This window comes from Astyanax mexicanus, chromosome 17 (genome assembly GCF_023375975.1).
Source record: "Astyanax mexicanus isolate ESR-SI-001 chromosome 17, AstMex3_surface, whole genome shotgun sequence".
In the NCBI taxonomy this organism is placed as follows: domain Eukaryota; kingdom Metazoa; phylum Chordata; class Actinopteri; order Characiformes; family Acestrorhamphidae; genus Astyanax; species Astyanax mexicanus.
In genome coordinates this window covers 34,196,906-34,209,208 of record NC_064424.1, presented here as the reverse complement: position 1 = coordinate 34,209,208, position 12,303 = coordinate 34,196,906, and positions in this window count along the sequence as shown.

The following is a 12,303-nucleotide window of genomic DNA, read 5'->3' as shown; positions in this document are numbered from 1 at the left end:
AGATCGGTAGATAGAGAGGGGGAGGACAGATAGGTAAATAGAAAGGAGGAGGGCAGATAGGTTGATAGAGAGGGGGAGGGCAGATAGGTAGATAGAGAGGAGGAGGGCAGATAGGTAGATAGAAAGGAGGAGGGCAGATAGGTAGATAGAGAGGGGGAGGGCAGATAGGTAGATAGAAAGGAGGAGGGCAGACAGGTTGATAGAGAGGGGGAGGGCAGATAGGTAGATAGAGAGGGGGAGGGCAGATAGGTAGATAGAAAGGAGGAGAGTAGATAGAGAGGGGGAGGGTAGATAGGTAGATAGAAAGGAGGAGGGCAGAATTAGATAGAGAGGGGGAGGGCAGATAGGTAGATAGAAAGGAGGAGGGCAGATAGGTAGATAGAGAGGGGGAGGGCAGATAGGTAGATAGAAAGGAGGAGAGCAGATAGGTAGATAGAGAGGGGGAGGGCAGATAGGTAGTTAGAAAGGAGGAGGGCAGATAGGTTGATAGAGAGGGGGAGGGCAGATAGGTAGATAGAAAGGGGGAGGGCAGATAGAGAGGGGGAGGGTAGATAGGTAGATAGAAAGGAGGAGGGCAGATAGGTAGATAGAGAGGGGGAGGGCAGATAGGTAGATAGAAAGGAGGAGGGCAGATAGGTTGATAGAGAGGGTGAGGGCAGATAGGTAGATAGAGAGGTGGAGGGCAGATAGGTAGATAGAAAGGAGGAGGGTAGATAGGTTGATAGAGAGGGGGAGGGCAGATAGGTAGATAGAGAGGGGGAGGGCAGATAGGTAGATAGAGAGGGGGAGGGTAGATAGGTAGATAGAAAGGAGGAGGGCAGATAGGTAGATAGAGAGGGGGAGGGCAGATAGGTAGATAGAAAGGAGGAGGGTAGATAGAGAGGGGGAGGGCAGATAGGTAGATAGAAAGGAGGAGGGTAGATAGAGAGGGGGAGGGCAGATAGGTAGATAGAAAGGAGGAGGGTAGATAGAGAGGGGGAGGGCAGATAGGTAGATAGAAAGGAGGAGGGTAGATAGAGAGGGGGAGGGCAGATAGGTAGATAGAAAGGAGGAGGGTAGATAGAGAGGGGGAGGGTAGATAGGTAGATAGAAAGGAGGAGGGCAGATAGGTAGATAGAGAGGGGGAGGGCAGATAGGTAGATAGAAAGGAGGAGGGCAGATAGGTTGATAGAGAGGGGGAGGGCAGATAGGTAGATAGAGAGGGGGAGGGCAGATAGGTAGATAGAAAGGAGGAGGGTAGATAGAGAGGGGGAGGGTAGATAGGTAGATAGAAAGGAGGAGGGTAGATAGAGAGGGGGAGGGTAGATAGGTAGATAGAAAGGAGGAGGGCAGATAGGTAGATAGAGAGGGGGAGGGCAGATAGGTAGATAGAAAGGAGGAGGGTAGATAGAGAGGGGGAGGGTAGATAGGTAGATAGAAAGGAGGAGGGTAGATAGAGAGGGGGAGGGCAGATAGGTAGATAGAAAGGAGGAGGGTAGATAGAGAGGGGGAGGGTAGATAAGTAGATAGAAAGGAGGAGGGTAGATACAGAGGGGGAGGGTAGATAGGTAGATAGAAAGGGGGAGGGCAGATAGGTAGATAGAGAGGGGGAGGGCAGATAGGTACATAGAAAGGAGGAGGGCAGATAGGTTGATAGAGAGGGGGAGGGCAGATAGGTAGATAGAGAGGAGGAGGGCAGATAGGTAGATAGAAAGGAGGAGGGCAGATAGGTAGATAGAGAGGGGGAGGGCAGATAGGTAGATAGAAAGGAGGAGGGCAGACAGGTTGATAGAGAGGGGGAGGGCAGATAGGTAGATAGAGAGGGGGAGGGCAGAGAGGTAGATAGAAAGGAGGAGAGTAGATAGAGAGGGGGAGGGTAGATAGGTAGATAGAAAGGAGGAGGGCAGATATAGATAGAGAGGGGGAGGGCAGATAGGTAGATAGAAAGGAGGAGGGCAGATAGGTAGATAGAGAGGGGGAGGGCAGATAGGTAGTTAGAAAGGAGGAGGGCAGATAGGTTGATAGAGAGGGGGAGGGCAGATAGGTAGATAGAAAGGGGGAGGGCAGATAGAGAGGGGGAGGGTAGATAGGTAGATAGAAAGGAGGAGGGCAGATAGGTAGATAGAGAGGGGGAGGGCAGATAGGTAGATAGAGAGGTGGAGGGCAGATAGGTAGATAGAAAGGAGGAGGGTAGATAGGTTGATAGAGAGGGGGAGGGCAGATAGGTAGATAGAGAGGGGGAGGGCAGATAGGTAGATAGAGAGGGGGAGGGTAGATAGGTAGATAGAAAGGAGGAGGGCAGATAGGTAGATAGAGAGGGGGAGGGCAGATAGGTAGATAAAAAGGAGGAGGGTAGATAGAGAGGGGGAGGGCAGATAGGTAGATAGAAAGGAGGAGGGTAGATAGAGAGGGGGAGGGCAGATAGGTAGATAGAAAGGAGGAGGGTAGATAGAGAGGGGGAGGACAGATAGGTAGATAGAAAGGAGGAGGGTAGATAGAGAGGGGGAGGGCAGATAGGTAGATAGAAAGGAGGAGGGTAGATAGAGAGGGGGAGGGTAGATAGGTAGATAGAAAGGAGGAGGGCAGATAGGTAGATAGAGAGGGGGAGGGCAGATAGGTAGATAGAAAGGAGGAGGGCAGATAGGTTGATAGAGAGGGGGAGGGCAGATAGGTAGATAGAGAGGGGGAGGGCAGATAGGTAGATAGAAAGGAGGAGGGTAGATAGAGAGGGGGAGGGTAGATAGGTAGATAGAAAGGAGGAGGGCAGATAGGTAGATAGAGAGGGGGAGGGCAGATAGGTAGATAGAAAGGAGGATGGTAGATAGAGAGGGGGAGGGTAGATAGGTAGATAGAAAGGATGAGGGTAGATAGAGAGGGGGAGGGCAGATAGGTAGATAGAAAGGAGGAGGGTAGATAGAGAGGGGGAGGGCAGATAGGTAGATAGAAAGGAGGAGGGTAGATAGAGAGGGGGAGGGTAGATAAGTAGATAGAAAGGAGGAGGGTAGATAGAGAGGGGGAGGGTAGATAGGTAGATAGAAAGGAGGAGGGCAGATAGGTAGATAGAGAGGGGGAGGGCAGATAGGTAGATAGAAAGGAGGAGGGTAGATAGAGAGGGGAGGGTAGATAGGTAGATAGAAAGGAGGAGGGTAGATAGAGAGGGGGAGGGCAGATAGGTAGATAGAAAGGAGGAGGGTAGATAGAGAGGGGGAGGGTAGACAAGTAGATAGAAAGGAGGAGGGTAGATACAGAGGGGGAGGGTAGATAGGTAGATAGAAAGGGGGAGGGCAGATAGGTAGATAGAGAGGGGGAGGGCAGATAGGTACATAGAAAGGAGGAGGGCAGATAGGTTGATAGAGAGGAGGAGGGCAGATAGGTAGATAGAAAGGAGGAGGGCAGATAGGTAGATAGAGAGGGGGAGGGCAGATAGGTAGATAGAAAGGAGGAGGGCAGACAGGTTGATAGAGAGGGGGAGGGCAGATAGGTTGATAGAGAGGGGGAGGGCAGATAGGTAGATAGAAAGGAGGAGAGTAGATAGAGAGGGGGAGGGTAGATAGGTAGATAGAAAGGAGGAGGGTAGATAGAGAGGGGGAGGGCAGATAGGTAGATAGAAAGGAGGAGGGCAGATAGAGAGGGGGAGGGTAGATAGGTAGATAGAAAGGAGGAGGGCAGATAGGTAGATAGAGAGGGGGAGGGCAGATAGGTAGTTAGAAAGGAGGAGGGCAGATAGGTTGATAGAGAGGGGGAGGGCAGATAGGTAGATAGAAAGGGGGAGGGCAGATAGAGAGGGGGAGGGTAGATAGGTAGATAGAAAGGAGGAGGGCAGATAGGTAGATAGAGAGGGGGAGGGCAGATAGGTAGATAGAAAGGAGGAGGGCAGATAGGTTGATAGAGAGTGGGAGGGCAGATAGGTAGATAGAGAGGTGGAGGGCAGATAGGTAGATAGAAAGGAGGAGGGTAGATAGGTTGATAGAGAGGGGGAGGGCAGATAGGTAGATAGAGAGGGGCAGGGCAGATAGGTAGATAGAGAGGGGGAGGGTAGATAGGTAGATAGAAAGGAGGAGGGCAGATAGGTAGATAGAGAGGGGGAGGGCAGATAGGTAGATAAAAAGGAGGAGGGTAGAAAGAGAGGGGGAGGGCAGATAGGTAGATAGAAAGGAGGAGGGTAGATAGAGAGGGGGAGGGCAGATAGGTAGATAGAAAGGAGGAGGGTAGATAGACAGGGGGAGGGCAGATAGGTAGATAGAAAGGAGGAGGGTAGATAGAGAGGGGGAGGGTAGATAGGTAGATAGAAAGGAGGAGGGCAGATAGGTAGATAGAGAGGGGGAGGGCAGATAGGTAGATAGAAAGGAGGAGGGCAGATAGGTTGATAGAGAGGGGGAGGGCAGATAGGTAGATAGAGAGGGGTAGGGCAGATAGGTAGATAGAAAGGAGGAGGGTAGATAGAGAGGGGGAGGGTAGATAGGTAGATAGAAAGGAGGAGGGCAGATAGGTAGATAGAGAGGGGGAGGGCAGATAGGTAGATAGAAAGGAGGAGGGTAGATAGAGAGGGGGAGGGTAGATAGGTAGATAGAAAGGAGGAGGGTAGATAGAGAGGGGGAGGGCAGATAGGTAGATAGAAAGGAGGAGGGTAGATAGAGAGGGGGAGGGTAGATAGGTAGATAGAAAGGAGGAGGGCAGATAGGTAGATAGAGAGGGGGAGGGCAGATAGGTAGATAGAAAGGAGGAGGGTAGATAGAGAGGGGGAGGGTAGATAGGTAGATAGAAAGGAGGAGGGTAGATAGAGAGGGGGAGGGCAGATAGGTAGATAGAAAGGAGGAGGGTAGATAGAGAGGGGGAGGGTAGATAAGTAGATAGAAAGGAGGAGGGTAGATACAGAGGGGGAGGGTAGATAGGTAGATAGAAAGGGGGAGGGCAGATAGGTAGATAGAAAGGAGGAGGGCAGATAGGTAGATAGAGAGGGGGAGGGCAGATAGGTAGATAGAAAGGAGGAGGAAAGATAGGTTGATAGAGAGGGGGAGGGCAGATAGGTAGATAGAGAGGGGGAGGGCAGATAGGTAGATAGAAAGGAGGAGGGTAGATAGAGAGGGGGAGGGTAGATAGGTAGATAGAAAGGAGGAGGGCAGATAGGTAGATAGAGAGGGGGAGGGCAGATAGGTAGATAGAAAGGAGGAGGGTAGATAGAGAGGGGGAGGGTAGATAGGTAGATAGAAAGGAGGAGGGCAGATAGGTAGATAGAGAGGGGGAGGGTAGATAGGTAGATAGAAAGGGGGAGGGCAGATAGGTAGATAGAAAGGAGGAGGGCAGATAGGTAGATAGAGAGGGGGAGGGCAGATAGGGAGATAGAAAGGAGGAGGGTAGATAGAGAGGGGGAGGGTAGATAGGTAGATAGAAAGGAGGAGGGCAGATAGGTAGATAGAGAGGGGGAGGGCAGATAGGTAGATAGAAAGGAGGAGGGCAGATAGGTTGATAGAGAGGGGGAGGGCAGATAGGTAGATAGAAAGGAGGAGGGTAGATAGAGAGGGGGAGGGTAGATAGGTAGATAGAAAGGAGGAGGGCAGATAGGTAGATAGAGAGGGGGAGGGCAGATAGGTAGATAGAAAGGAGGAGGGTAGATAGAGAGGGGGAGGATAGATAGGTAGATAGAAAGGAGGAGGGCAGATAGGTAGATAGAGAGGGGGAGGGCAGATAGGTAGATAGAAAGGAGGAGGGTAGATAGAGAGGGGGAGGGTAGATAGGTAGATAGAAAGGAGGAGGGTAGATAGAGAGGGGGAGGGTAGATAAGTAGATAGAAAGGAGGAGGGTAGATAGAGAGGGGGAGGGTAGATAGGTAGATAGAAAGGAGGAGGGCAGATAGGTAGATAGAGAGGGGGAGGGCAGATAGGTAGATAGAAAGGAGGAGGGTAGATAGAGAGGGGAGGGTAGATAGGTAGATAGAAAGGAGGAGGGTAGATAGAGAGGGGGAGGGCAGATAGGTAGATAGAAAGGAGGAGGGTAGATAGAGAGGTGGAGGGTAGATAAGTAGATAGAAAGGAGGAGGGTAGATACAGAGGGGGAGGGTAGATAGGTAGATAGAAAGGGGGAGGGCAGATAGGTAGATAGAGAGGGGGAGGGCAGATAGGTACATAGAAAGGAGGAGGGCAGATAGGTTGATAGAGAGGAGGAGGGCAGATAGGTAGATAGAAAGGAGGAGGGCAGATAGGTAGATAGAGAGGGGGAGGGCAGATAGGTAGATAGAAAGGAGGAGGGCAGACAGGTTGATAGAGAGGGGGAGGGCAGATAGGTTGATAGAGAGGGGGAGGGCAGATAGGTAGATAGAAAGGAGGAGAGTAGATAGAGAGGGGGAGGGTAGATAGGTAGATAGAAAGGAGGAGGGTAGATAGAGAGGGGGAGGGCAGATAGGTAGATAGAAAGGAGGAGGGCAGATAGGTAGATAGAGAGGGGGAGGGCAGATAGGTAGTTAGAAAGGAGGAGGGCAGATAGGTTGATAGAGAGGGGGAGGGCAGATAGGTAGATAGAAAGGGGGAGGGCAGATAGAGAGGGGGAGGGTAGATAGGTAGATAGAAAGGAGGAGGGCAGATAGGTAGATAGAAAGGAGGAGGGCAGATAGGTTGATAGAGAGTGGGAGGGCAGATAGGTAGATAGAAAGGTGGAGGGCAGATAGGTAGATAGAAAGGAGGAGGGTAGATAGGTTGATAGAGAGGGGGAGGGCAGATAGGTAGATAGAGAGGGGGAGGGCAGATAGGTAGATAGAGAGGGGGAGGGTAGATAGGTAGATAGAAAGGAGGAGGGCAGATAGGTAGATAGAGAGGGGGAGGGCAGATAGGTAGATAAAAAGGAGGAGGGTAGAAAGAGAGGGGGAGGGCAGATAGGTAGATAGAAAGGAGGAGGGTAGGTAGAGAGGGGGAGGGCAGATAGGTAGATAGAAAGGAGGAGGGTAGATAGAGAGGGGGAGGGCAGATAGGTAGATAGAAAGGAGGAGGGTAGATAGAGAGGGGGAGGGTAGATAGGTAGATAGAAAGGAGGAGGGCAGATAGGTAGATAGAGAGGGGGAGGGCAGATAGGTAGATAGAAAGGAGGAGGGCAGATAGGTTGATAGAGAGGGGGAGGGCAGATAGGTAGATAGAGAGGGGGAGGGCAGATAGGTAGATAGAAAGGAGGAGGGTAGATAGAGAGGGGGAGGGTAGATAGGTAGATAGAAAGGAGGAGGGCAGATAGGTAGATAGAGAGGGGGAGGGCAGATAGGTAGATAGAAAGGAGGAGGGTAGATAGAGAGGGGGAGGGTAGATAGGTAGATAGAAAGGAGGAGGGTAGATAGAGAGGGGGAGGGCAGATAGGTAGATAGAAAGGAGGAGGGTAGATAGAGAGGGGGAGGGTAGATAGGTAGATAGAAAGGAGGAGGGCAGATAGGTAGATAGAGAGGGGGAGGGCAGATAGGTAGATAGAAAGGAGGAGGGTAGATAGAGAGGGGGAGGGTAGATAGGTAGATAGAAAGGAGGAGGGTAGATAGAGAGGGGAGGGTAAATAAGTAGATAGAAAGGAGGAGGGTAGATAGAGAGGGGAGGGTAAATAAGTAGATAGAAAGGAGGAGGGTAGATAGAGAGGGGGAGGGTAGATAGGTAGATAGAAAGGAGGAGGGTAGATAGAGAGGGGGAGGGCAGATAGGTAGATAGAGAGGAGGAGGGCAGATAGGTAGATAGAAAGGAGGAGGGCAGATAGGTAGATAGAGAGGGGGAGGGCAGATAGGTAGATAGAAAGGAGGAGGGCAGACAGGTTGATAGAGAGGGGGAGGGCAGATAGGTTGATAGAGAGGGGGAGGGCAGATAGGTAGATAGAAAGGAGGAGAGTAGATAGAGAGGGGGAGGGTAGATAGGTAGATAGAAAGGAGGAGGGTAGATAGAGAGGGGGAGGGCAGATAGGTAGATAGAAAGGAGGAGGGCAGATAGGTAGATAGAGAGGGGGAGGGCAGATAGGTAGTTAGAAAGGAGGAGGGCAGATAGGTTGATAGAGAGGGGGAGGGCAGATAGGTAGATAGAAAGGGGGAGGGCAGATAGAGAGGGGGAGGGTAGATAGGTAGATAGAAAGGAGGAGGGCAGATAGGTAGATAGAGAGGGGGAGGGCAGATAGGTAGATAGAAAGGAGGAGGGCAGATAGGTTGATAGAGAGTGGGAGGGCAGATAGGTAGATAGAGAGGTGGAGGGCAGATAGGTAGATAGAAAGGAGGAGGGTAGATAGGTTGATAGAGAGGGGGAGGGCAGATAGGTAGATAGAGAGGGGGAGGGCAGATAGGTAGATAGAGAGGGGGAGGGTAGATAGGTAGATAGAAAGGAGGAGGGCAGATAGGTAGATAGAGAGGGGGAGGGCAGATAGGTAGATAAAAAGGAGGAGGGTAGAAAGAGAGGGGGAGGGCAGATAGGTAGATAGAAAGGAGGAGGGTAGATAGAGAGGGGGAGGGCAGATAGGTAGATAGAAAGGAGGAGGGTAGATAGAGAGGGGGAGGGCAGATAGGTAGATAGAAAGGAGGAGGGTAGATAGAGAGGGGGAGGGTAGATAGGTAGATAGAAAGGAGGAGGGCAGATAGGTAGATAGAGAGGGGGAGGGCAGATAGGTAGATAGAAAGGAGGAGGGCAGATAGGTAGATAGAGAGGGGGAGGGCAGATAGGTAGATAGAAAGGAGGAGGGTAGATAGAGAGGGGGAGGGTAGATAGGTAGATAGAAAGGAGGAGGGCAGATAGGTAGATAGAGAGGGGGAGGGCAGATAGGTAGATAGAAAGGAGGAGGGTAGATAGAGAGGGGGAGGGTAGATAGGTAGATAGAAAGGAGGAGGGTAGATAGAGAGGGGGAGGGCAGATAGGTAGATAGAAAGGAGGAGGGTAGATAGAGAGGGGGAGGGTAGATAGGTAGATAGAAAGGAGGAGGGCAGATAGGTAGATACAGAGGGGGAGGGCAGATAGGTAGATAGAAAGGAGGAGGGTAGATAGAGAGGGGGAGGGTAGATAGGTAGATAGAAAGGAGGAGGGTAGATAGAGAGGGGGAGGGCAGATAGGTAGATAGAAAGGAGGAGGGTAGATAGAGAGGGGAGGGTAAATAAGTAGATAGAAAGGAGGAGGGTAGATAGAGAGGGGAGGGTAAATAAGTAGATAGAAAGGAGGAGGGTAGATAGAGAGGGGGAGGGTAGATAGGTAGATAGAAACGGGGAGGGCAGATAGGTATATAGAGAGGGGGAGGGCAGATAGGTAGATAGAAAGGAGGAGGGTAGATAGAGAGGGGGAGGGTAGATAGGTAGATAGAAAGGGGGAGGGCAGATAGGTAGATAGAAAAGAGGAGGGCAGATAGGTAGATAGAGAGGGGGAGGGCAGATAGGTAGATAGAAAGGAGGAGGGTAGATAGAGAGGGGGAGGGTAGATAGGTAGATAGAAAGGAGGAGGGCAGATAGGTAGATAGAGAGGGGGAGGACAGATAGGTAGATAGAAAGGAGGAGGGCAGATAGGTTGATAGAGAGGGGGAGGGCAGATAGGTAGATAGAGAGGGGGAGGGCAGATAGGTAGATAGAGAGGGGGAGGGCAGATAGGTAGATAGAGAGGGGGAGGGTAGATAGGTAGATAGAGAGGAGGAGGGTAGATAGAGAGGGGGAGGGCAGATCGGTAGGGGGAGGATAGATGAATAGAAAGAGGGAGGATACATTAAAAGAGGGGTAGATGGGAGATAGAAAGGGGGAGGGTAGATAGTAAGGGGGAGGGCAGATAGGTAGATAGAGAGGGGGAGGGCAGATAGGTAAATAGAAAGGGGGAGGGTAGATAGAGAGGGGAGGGCAGATGGGTAGATAGAGAGGGGGAGGGCAGATAGGTAGATAGAAAGGAGGAGGGTAGATAGAGAGGGGGAGGGTAGATAGGTAGATAGAAAGGAGGAGGGTAGATAGAGAGGGGGAGGGCAGATAGGTAGATAGAAAGGAGGAGGGTAGATAGAGAGGGGGAGGGTAGATAAGTAGATAGAAAGGAGGAGGGTAGATACAGAGGGGGAGGGTAGATAGGTAGATAGAAAGGGGGAGGGCAGATAGGTAGATAGAAAGGAGGAGGGCAGATAGGTAGATAGAAAGGAGGAGGGCAGATAGGTAGATAGAGAGGGGGAGGGCAGATAGGTAGATAGAAAGGAGGAGGAAAGATAGGTTGATAGAGAGGGGGAGGGCAGATAGGTAGATAGAGAGGGGGAGGGCAGATAGGTAGATAGAAAGGAGGAGGGTAGATAGAGAGGGGGAGGGTAGATAGGTAGATAGAAAGGAGGAGGGCAGATAGGTAGATAGAGAGGGGGAGGGCAGATAGGTAGATAGAAAGGAGGAGGGCAGATAGGTAGATAGAGAGGGGGAGGGCAGATAGGTAGATAGAAAGGAGGAGGGTAGATAGAGAGGGGGAGGGTAGATAGGTAGATAGAAAGGAGGAGGGCAGATAGGTAGATAGAGAGGGGGAGGGCAGATAGGTAGATAGAAAGGAGGAGGGTAGATAGAGAGGGGGAGGGTAGATAGGTAGATAGAAAGGAGGAGGGTAGATAGAGAGGGGGAGGGCAGATAGGTAGATAGAAAGGAGGAGGGTAGATAGAGAGGGGGAGGGTAGATAGGTAGATAGAAAGGAGGAGGGCAGATAGGTAGATACAGAGGGGGAGGGCAGATAGGTAGATAGAAAGGAGGAGGGTAGATAGAGAGGGGGAGGGTAGATAGGTAGATAGAAAGGAGGAGGGTAGATAGAGAGGGGGAGGGCAGATAGGTAGATAGAAAGGAGGAGGGTAGATAGAGAGGGGAGGGTAAATAAGTAGATAGAAAGGAGGAGGGTAGATAGAGAGGGGAGGGTAAATAAGTAGATAGAAAGGAGGAGGGTAGATAGAGAGGGGGAGGGTAGATAGGTAGATAGAAACGGGGAGGGCAGATAGGTATATAGAGAGGGGGAGGGCAGATAGGTAGATAGAAAGGAGGAGGGTAGATAGAGAGGGGGAGGGTAGATAGGTAGATAGAAAGGGGGAGGGCAGATAGGTAGATAGAAAAGAGGAGGGCAGATAGGTAGATAGAGAGGGGGAGGGCAGATAGGTAGATAGAAAGGAGGAGGGTAGATAGAGAGGGGGAGGGTAGATAGGTAGATAGAAAGGAGGAGGGCAGATAGGTAGATAGAGAGGGGGAGGACAGATAGGTAGATAGAAAGGAGGAGGGCAGATAGGTTGATAGAGAGGGGGAGGGCAGATAGGTAGATAGAGAGGGGGAGGGCAGATAGGTAGATAGAGAGGGGGAGGGCAGATAGGTAGATAGAGAGGGGGAGGGTAGATAGGTAGATAGAGAGGAGGAGGGTAGATAGAGAGGGGGAGGGCAGATCGGTAGGGGGAGGATAGATGAATAGAAAGAGGGAGGATACATTAAAAGAGGGGTAGATGGGAGATAGAAAGGGGGAGGGTAGATAGTAAGGGGGAGGGCAGATAGGTAGATAGAGAGGGGGAGGGCAGATAGGTAAATAGAAAGGGGGAGGGTAGATAGAGAGGGGGAGGGCAGATGGGTAGATAGAGAGGGGGAGGGCAGATAGGTAGATAGAAAGGAGGAGGGTAGATAGAGAGGGGGAGGGTAGATAGGTAGATAGAAAGGAGGAGGGTAGATAGAGAGGGGGAGGGCAGATAGGTAGATAGAAAGGAGGAGGGTAGATAGAGAGGGGGAGGGTAGATAAGTAGATAGAAAGGAGGAGGGTAGATACAGAGGGGGAGGGTAGATAGGTAGATAGAAAGGGGGAGGGCAGATAGGTAGATAGAAAGGAGGAGGGCAGATAGGTAGATAGAAAGGAGGAGGGCAGATAGGTAGATAGAGAGGGGGAGGGCAGATAGGTAGATAGAAAGGAGGAGGAAAGATAGGTTGATAGAGAGGGGGAGGGCAGATAGGTAGATAGAGAGGGGGAGGGCAGATAGGTAGATAGAAAGGAGGAGGGTAGATAGAGAGGGGGAGGGTAGATAGGTAGATAGAAAGGAGGAGGGCAGATAGGTAGATAGAGAGGGGGAGGGCAGATAGGTAGATAGAAAGGAGGAGGGCAGATAGGTAGATAGAGAGGGGGAGGGTAGATAGGTAGATAGAAAGGGGGAGGGCAGATAGGTAGATAGAAAGGAGGAGGGCAGATAGGTAGATAGAGAGGGGGAGGGCAGATAGGGAGATAGAAAGGAGGAGGGTAGATAGAGAGGGGGAGGGTAGATAGGTAGATAGAAAGGAGGAGGGCAGATAGGTAGATAGAGAGGGGGAGGGCAGATAGGTAGATAGAAAGGAGGAGGGCAGATAGGTTGATAGAGAGGGGGAGGGCAGATAGGTAGATA